The 7633-nt window shown below is 41.6% G+C and overlaps 3 long non-coding RNA genes across 8 annotated transcripts; all 3 read right to left on the bottom strand.

Annotated features, from left to right (window-relative positions):
- Positions 1–1644: 1644 nt before the first annotated feature.
- On the bottom strand, positions 1645–3021 carry LOC120290040. Of its 3 annotated transcripts, none has more exons than XR_005547914.1 (4): positions 2746–3021; positions 2306–2463; positions 2117–2215; positions 1645–2027 (listed from the first exon to the last, which is right to left on the bottom strand). It is a non-coding gene; the product is annotated as an uncharacterized LOC120290040 (long non-coding RNA). The 3 variants fall into 3 exon arrangements; XR_005547913.1 differs by having other exon boundaries at positions 2117–2282; positions 2357–2463; XR_005547912.1 differs by having other exon boundaries at positions 2357–2463.
- Positions 3022–3056: 35 nt separating this feature from the next.
- On the bottom strand, positions 3057–4404 carry LOC120290054. 2 transcript variants are annotated; one of them, XR_005547933.1, is made up of 5 exons: positions 3941–4404; positions 3675–3835; positions 3441–3563; positions 3272–3351; positions 3057–3108 (listed from the first exon to the last, which is right to left on the bottom strand). It is a non-coding gene; the product is annotated as an uncharacterized LOC120290054 (long non-coding RNA). The 2 variants fall into 2 exon arrangements; XR_005547932.1 differs by lacking the exon at positions 3057–3108 and having other exon boundaries at positions 3142–3351.
- Positions 4405–4450: 46 nt separating this feature from the next.
- Positions 4451–7184, bottom strand: LOC104431498. Of its 3 annotated transcripts, none has more exons than XR_005547593.1 (7): positions 6854–7184; positions 6482–6690; positions 6205–6304; positions 5530–5569; positions 5379–5425; positions 4601–4724; positions 4451–4507 (listed from the first exon to the last, which is right to left on the bottom strand). It is a non-coding gene; the product is annotated as an uncharacterized LOC104431498 (long non-coding RNA). The 3 variants fall into 3 exon arrangements; XR_005547592.1 differs by having other exon boundaries at positions 6865–7180; XR_005547594.1 differs by having other exon boundaries at positions 4493–4507; positions 4601–4657; positions 6865–7179.
- Between the last annotated feature and the right edge of the window lie 449 nt (positions 7185–7633).

Below are 7633 nucleotides of genomic sequence, written 5' to 3'. Positions count from 1 at the left end.
TCTCCGGTCTCTAATCGGTCTGTGCCGTAATGACCCTTGCAGATTAGTATGGTCAAGCAGTCGTTTCCTGGTCGAATTCTCAAGTCTATTGCGTTTAGATTCCTTAACGGCTTCACCTGATAGACTAGTTATCTCATGAGTGGCCAACTCAGAGAAGAAAGCTATAGACGCGAATATGAAATGCCCGCCTTATTTAATTGAAACCAGAATTGGAAAATCGGGATATCACAATGGTGACTTCGCTGGTGACAATAGTAGAGGGAGATGTTACATTAGGTTCGGTTCGGAGGGAGAGAGAAACATTTGGAGGTTGTTCTATGAGTAGAGCTATTAATTACAAACATTGAGATTCTAAGCAGCTAAAATATAAACATTATTGGGGCAATCTAACCATTCGTTAGCTTCGAGTAAAGTCTTCTTTGGGTTGTCTAAATGTGAATTGTCAAGGACATTGATGGATTTCACCTGTGGCAATGTAGATATGCGCTGCTTTCACTTTCATCGACTTGGCACTAGCCATGGACAAATTCTTCATGAAAACGTACTCCCTAAAACCATGTAGTAGCCTTTCACAAGCCCATCTCTTGCAAATGTTGCTTCCTCTTCCTCTTGAGGCCCACTAGGCATGTCTAGGTCCGCCTATCCCAAAATGCCAAAATGAGCGAGCTTGGACAAGAGATTCATCCTTCAGCTTGGCTTGCGGACTCTCGTCTACACGAGTTCGATTAATTTTATAAAGAAAAACCAAAATTCTTTTGGTCATGTATTTGAGGCAATTTTTTTTTTATATACTTTCTTTAGGAATTTCATGTTCTTTGTTTTTTTTTTTTTATAAAGAAAAATGTTGCTTCCTCTTCCTCTTGAAGCCCGCTAGGCATGGCTAGGTCTGCCTATCCCAAAATGCCAAAATGAGCGAGCTTGGACAAGAGATTCATCCTTCAGCTTGGCATGCGGACTCTCGTCTACACGAGTTCGATTAATTTTATAAAGAAAAACCAAAATTCTTTTGGTCATGTATCTACGGCAATTTTTTTATATACTTTCTTAAGGAATTTCATGTTCTTTTTTTTTTTTAATAGAGAAAAATGTTGCTTCCTCTTCCTCTCTAGGCCCACTAGGCATATCTAGGTCTGCCTATCCCAAAATGCCATAACGAGTGAGCTTGGACAAGAGATTCATCCCTCAACCTGGCTTGCGGACTCTCGTCTACACGAGTTCGATTACTTTTATAAAGAAAAACCAATATTCTTTTGGTCATGTATTTGAGGCAATTTTTTTATATACTTCCTTTAGGAATTTCATGTTCTTTATTTGTTCTTTTTAAACTCGCATAACAAAGCTTTCACTTTTACCTTGCTCTCCTCAGTTGTGTCTCCATTTAAAATTGGAAGTTTCGTTTGGTAAGCGAATTCAAATCAACAAAAAAATATTCTGGAAAAAAATATATATTTGCAAGAACTGATCAGGATTGACATTACTTGAGGAGCTCACTGATGCAAAGAAAAAAAGATTACGCCTTTTTTTTTTTATCATTTTGTCAATAAAAAAAATTATTTCTAAGGACTTGCTAATGCAAACTGATGGATTTTTGATCAAATAGGTTCCTTCGAATTCTCTCAGTCGGGCTTCAATGGGAACTTTTTACTCTCTCGCGCTATGTTCGAGTTTCTCTCTCGCGCTATGTTCGAGTTTCTCCTACTTCCTCTTTTTCCAGATTCCCCACAAAACAACTTTGCCTTCTCTTCGACCATCTTCATCTTCTCTCTGCTTCACTTTCTATCATCTTAGCTTTCGGATGCTTCTTTTTCAACCGTCTCCACTCAAATTCTCCGTTTTTTCGTTCTGCATGTCGCCGATCCTTCACATGCAACCCTTGAAACTTGTTGTTCTGGTCTGAGTCCCTCTTCGCTAATCTTCCTCTTGCTTACCATTTCCTTCATGGCTACGGAAGAGAATGATGATTCCTCTCGTATCGCTTCATTGTGTCACCGACTTGGACGGCTCTGTGCGGAACAAGAATTGGAGGTCTGGGAAGATATTCCAACAACAGACAATATCAAAGAGTGTCGCCTCATCTTGATTGGTAATATCTTTACAAACCCCACCATTAATTTACCTGCTTTTCAAGTTGCAATGACGAAGGCCTGGCGGGTGGATCATGTTGATATCTCTTCTCGGGATGGTGGGATCTATATCTTCAAATTTCGTTCTGAATCTGAAAAACGCAGAACATTAGATGGAACCCCCTGGTTGTTCTCGGGTCATCTGGTTAACTTGTGACCCTGGAAACCAAATACACCATTACATTGTTACGATTTCTCCAAATGCCCCTTCTGGGTTCATGTCATAGGATTACCTCTGGAATGGAACACTCCACCACTCTTAAGTAGAGCAGTACAACAAATGGGCAGTGTGTTAGAAGTTAAACACGATACATCTGGGAGAATTCGCATTGAAATAGATCTGCATCAACCATTAAAATCGGGAAGCTCATTAGTATCATTTGGAAAACCTCTCGGCTTGATTTCCGGTATGAGAGACTATCACATTATTGTTACTCTTGTGGGAAATTAGGCCATTATGCAACTTCATGCAAGGATTTCCAGTATGAGGAATCTCAATTCGAGGGACGTGATACAATGGTGTATGGCCCTTGGCTAAGAGCAGAAATCAAACAGCACAGCCCTTATTGGGATGCCTTTTACAATCCTCTCTCACATTCAGAACCTATGGAAGAGACCATACCTGAAACTCCCCCATCTCTTCACCTCCCTCTTCGAGCTCCGCCTCCAACAGGTCCTGCTCCTGAGTTTCCCATCCCTTCCTCTGTCATCCCACCAGTACCTGCCGAAATAACTCCCAGAACCACTGATTTGGTCCCTGCAGAAACAAAGTTAAAGGGTACTCAACTTTTATCTTCTGACTCTTCGCACCAGAAAAAACATAAATCTCCTCGAACTCAACTAGGACTAGGATCCAGTAAGAAAACTAAAAGATACTCCCTTATGATGTCCGAGCAAATCCTCTTTCGAGTTGGATGAATCTTATTTCTTGGATACCCCTGTTTCGAGGCCGATGACCATTCCTCATGGGCTTTGGCGGCTGGCCCTAAACAGCCCCCACAAATCAAATGAAACTATTAAGTTGGAATTGTCGGGGTTGGGCACTCCCCTGACAATCCAAGCATTAAGGGCTTTGGTAGCCTTTGAAAGGCCCGATATTGTGTTTTTAATGGAAACGAAAAATACAGCTTCAGTGGTACAGAACTTACAGCGGCGTTTTCCTTTCTCTCACTCCTTTTTGAGGAATCCTGTTGGCTTTTCTGGAGGTCTTGCAGTTTTTTGGAATGACCTGTTTGACATTACAATTCTTTCGTCGAGTCAGTATTATGTAAATATGTTAGTTTTGGATACCCAGACTTCTATATCTATGCAAGTTACCTGTCTCCATGCCCCAGCTTCTTTCCATCCTAGGCAGGATTTTTGGAATATGATCCGGATAATTCATGCCTCCACAAACTTACCCTGGATATGTATTGGAGACTTCAATGACTTCCAATATCCCTGGGAGAAGACGGGAAGAAGACCAGCTCATTATTCCAGAATGACATCTTTTCGGAAATTACTTGATGATTGTGCTTTAATAGAGTTAGCAAGTAAAGGATGTGAGTTCACCTGGTCAAACAATCGAGATGGGGATGAGCTAGTGAAGGAGAAGCTGGATCATGCTTTTTGCTCTTCGGATTGGAATTTTACTTATCCATCTTCCATGGTCTTCGCCTTACCATCGATCGGTTCTGATCACTGCCCACTTGTCTTGCACACTCATTATCTGCCTGTTAAGCCACAGAAGAGATTTCATTATGAAGCTTATTGGAATCACCATGTAGAATGTGCTGAAATAGTTCAAGCAGCATGGGACAGAAACCATTCCTCCTTACCCTCTAAATTACAGGCAGTATCTCATAAGCTCACTACCTGGAGTCGATCTCGCTTCAGTAATGCCGGGCAACGTATTATGCAACTCAAGCAACAACTTCAGAATATTACAAATGAAACATCCTATCGAAGGGGAGATAAAGAGTTAGCCACTTCTATTAGACATGAAATTCAGCAACTGTGGCATCAGGAGGAACAATTTTGGGCGCTGCGTTCAAGGCTCAACTGGTTAGCATGGGGAGACAAGAATTCAAAATTTTTTCATGCTTGTACAGTGCAAAGGAGACAGCGAAACAAAATTTGCTTACTTAAAGATGCAGACCAGAACTGGCATAGAGAGCCTGATCAGCTTAAATCTATGACAATGGGTTTTTTTACCCAACTCTATCAATCAGTAGGCCATAGAGATTTTCATCCCTTCCTCCGCCAATGTCCAGCAATAGTAACTTCACAAATGAATGAACATCTTATCGGGCGAATGTAGAGGAGGTTTCTCAAGCTACCTTTCAACCGGTCCTTCCAAGGCCCCACGGTCCCGATGGCCTCCATGGCCTCTTCTATAGGCATCACTGGACCATAATCAAAAATACAATTGTCAAGCATGTGCAAGACTTTTTTGAATCTGGCCATATGCATCCAAATTTAAATTGCACGGTACTAACCTTGGTCCCAAAAGTTCATCGCCCTGAAAGCATTGAACAGTATCGTCCTATCAGTCTCTGTAACTTTGCATATAAGATCATAGCAAAGGTCATGGCAAACAGATTAAAGTGTTGGCTCCCCACACTGATCAATCAAGAACAAGCAGCGTTTGTAAGTGGCAGACAGATTCAAGATAACATTATGGTTATTCAGGAAGTACTTCATCAGTTTAAGGTTCAATCCAAAACAAAACAGTTCAACCTTATACTCAAGACAGACATGCAGAAAGCCTATGATCGTGTTGAATGGGATTTCATTGAAGCTTATTTAACACAACTAGGTTTCTCGCATAAATGGGTAAGGATGGTTATGGCATGCATCACAACAGTTTCTTTTAGCATCCGTTTCAATGGAGAACAGCTTCCATATTTTACACCTACCAGAGGAATCCGTCAAGGAGATCCCCTTTCTCCTTATATTTTTATCTTAATGGCCAATGCTTTATCGACAGTTATCAAACAAGCAATTAATATCGGCCACTTACGGGGGATTCAATTCAACAGAGCATGCCCTCGGCTTTCCCATCTTTCTATGCGGATGATGCGGTTTTCTTTCTCAAAGCTTCATTCTCGAATGCCAAAATATCAATAATCTTATAAATCGATCTTGCCCGGCCACGGTCAACTTCTAAACCGAAACAAATCTGCCATATTTTTTAGCCACAATTGTCCTATACCACTACAGGATACTTTACAAAGAGAACTTCGAATACCTGTGGTGAGCAGATTCGGTAAATACCTGGGTATTCCCTTGGATTGGGGCCGTTCAAAATGCGAGATGTTTTCCTGGATTTTGGCAAGAATAGATGCTAAATTAGCTGGCTGGAAGGAAAAATTTTTATCCAAAGGGGGAAAGGAGATTCTATTAAAGGCGATCATCCAGGCCTTACCCCAGTACGCCATGTCCCTTTTTATGCTCCCTCTATCCCTCTGCAGATCAATGGAACGTAAGATATCAAATTTCTGGTGGAGTAAACAGCATAATGAATCAGGCATACACTGGATGAAATGGTTGGATGTCAAGCAATCGAAAACAAATGGGGGCATGGGTTTCAGAGATCTGATTACTTTTAATCTTGCGATGCTCGGCAAACAAGCGTGGCGTCTACTTCAGCACCCTAATGTAATTTGGAGCAGGTTGTTCAAAGGTCTATATTTTAAACACTCTTCTTTTCAAACTGCTACTTTGGGTTATAGGCCTTCATGGGGGTGGAAAAGCATTTTAAAGGGTAGGGATGCTATTCTTCCTACAACTCGATGGCTCGTGAAAGATGGAGCCAACATTAATATCAGAAACGATTATTGGCTTCCTATTGGTAAATTAGGAGGAAGTGCAGATGAAGGGGAACCAATTACAGTCGCAGATATCTTAGATTCTTCATCAACAACTTGGAAACAGGAGATTATTTCCAATTTCTTTACTGCACAGGTTAGTGCAGCTATCTATAACACTCCTATAAATCCCTCCCTCGACTCTGATCAATTAGTATGGACAGCCACAACATCAGGATCATTCACAGTAAAGAGTTGCTATCACCACTTACTGTCACTTCATCACGCCCTACCTGCAACGGCCTCATCTTCCTATCAACCTCCGGATCAATTGTGGAAACGGATATGGCATATGCACACAGCTCCCAAGATCAGAGTTTTTCTGTGGTTGGCCTGCAAAAATGCCCTCGCAACAAAAGCCAATCTCTATATCAGACATCTCATTCCCAACCCCTACTGTCATCTTTGTGAACAGAAAACTCCAGAAACTGTTGAACACTTATTTTTCTACTGCACATGGACACGAGGCATTTGGAAACACTCTAAGATCGGTATACCAGTTACTCTCACCTCAGTTAAAAGGTTGGACGCCTGGTTGGCTAACCGAGCGACGCATCCTCGCTCTTCCCCCAATTTCGAAGTGATTGCTAACCTTTTGTGGGAGATATGGTGCCAACGGAACAACGCCATCTTCCGCCAGCAAGCTCCGAATTCCATCCAAGCGGTTGAGAATGCTATAACCCAGTGGAAAATCTTCAAAAGTCTTCAACCCCCAAAATCTAGGGTTCCAAAATCACATGTTAGTATGGATTATCGTTGGAAACCACCAGATGCCGGCACAATCAAATGCAACATCGATGGGGCTTTTGTACCGGGAACTTCACAAGGGGCAATAGCCTGTATCTATCGAAACTGTAAAGGAGAACTAACAGACATGTTTACCAGTACTGTACCTGCGCAATCGGCGTTTCAAGCAGAGATCTACGCCATGATAAGGGCTCTCCAGCATCTCATCAAGCAGGGTCTGCAGCTTCAATGTGTAACGATCGAATCCGACTGTCTCAGACTGGTGGAGGTTCTTCAACGGAAGCAGCCGCGGCCCTGGCGAGAGCAACACCTTTTTGCCGCTCTAGACGATTTGCTTTCTCAGTACCCTAATGCGTCGATCAATCATATTAGTCGAGAAGCTAACCTCACTGCAGATTGGGCTGCTAAAGCCCATAGGGCCCATGGTTCAACAGGCAATTGGCTGATCTTCCCTCCTCCTGCTTTCCTAAATATTGTACTTAGTGATGCACTTCTCGCTGGTTGTATATCCTCGTTCATCTAATATATATTCTATTTCGACCAAAAAAAAAAGCTAGGCTAACCTGGCCTGTAAATTAAAGGGCCCATAACCCTCAATTTAAAGAAAATAACTGCCAAGACAGTTATTTTGAGGGTTATTTCTTTAAAAGAGAAAATAACATGTTTTTTCTCTAAGCATGGAAGAATAGAATTGTGTGATCTAAAAGGAAAAGAAGAAGAACGAAAAGACTCTTCCCCGTGAAGAAAATTGCTCCCACTTGATCTTTATCACAACGTTGCAATAGGTGCATTTAATCAGTGGAAAAACGAAGTACGTTCTTTAACATAATATACCTCCAATTAGTGATAAAATGTTTTCTTGGGCCCCTTTTTGTATGCAATTTTACATTACTCGATAGTTTAGTTTAGAAATTC

This window comes from Eucalyptus grandis, chromosome 11, assembly GCF_016545825.1.
Source record: "Eucalyptus grandis isolate ANBG69807.140 chromosome 11, ASM1654582v1, whole genome shotgun sequence".
NCBI classification, from domain to species: Eukaryota; Viridiplantae; Streptophyta; class Magnoliopsida; order Myrtales; family Myrtaceae; genus Eucalyptus; species Eucalyptus grandis.
The sequence above is the reverse complement of the archived record's forward strand: the minus strand, read 5'-3'. Positions and strand labels throughout refer to the sequence as shown.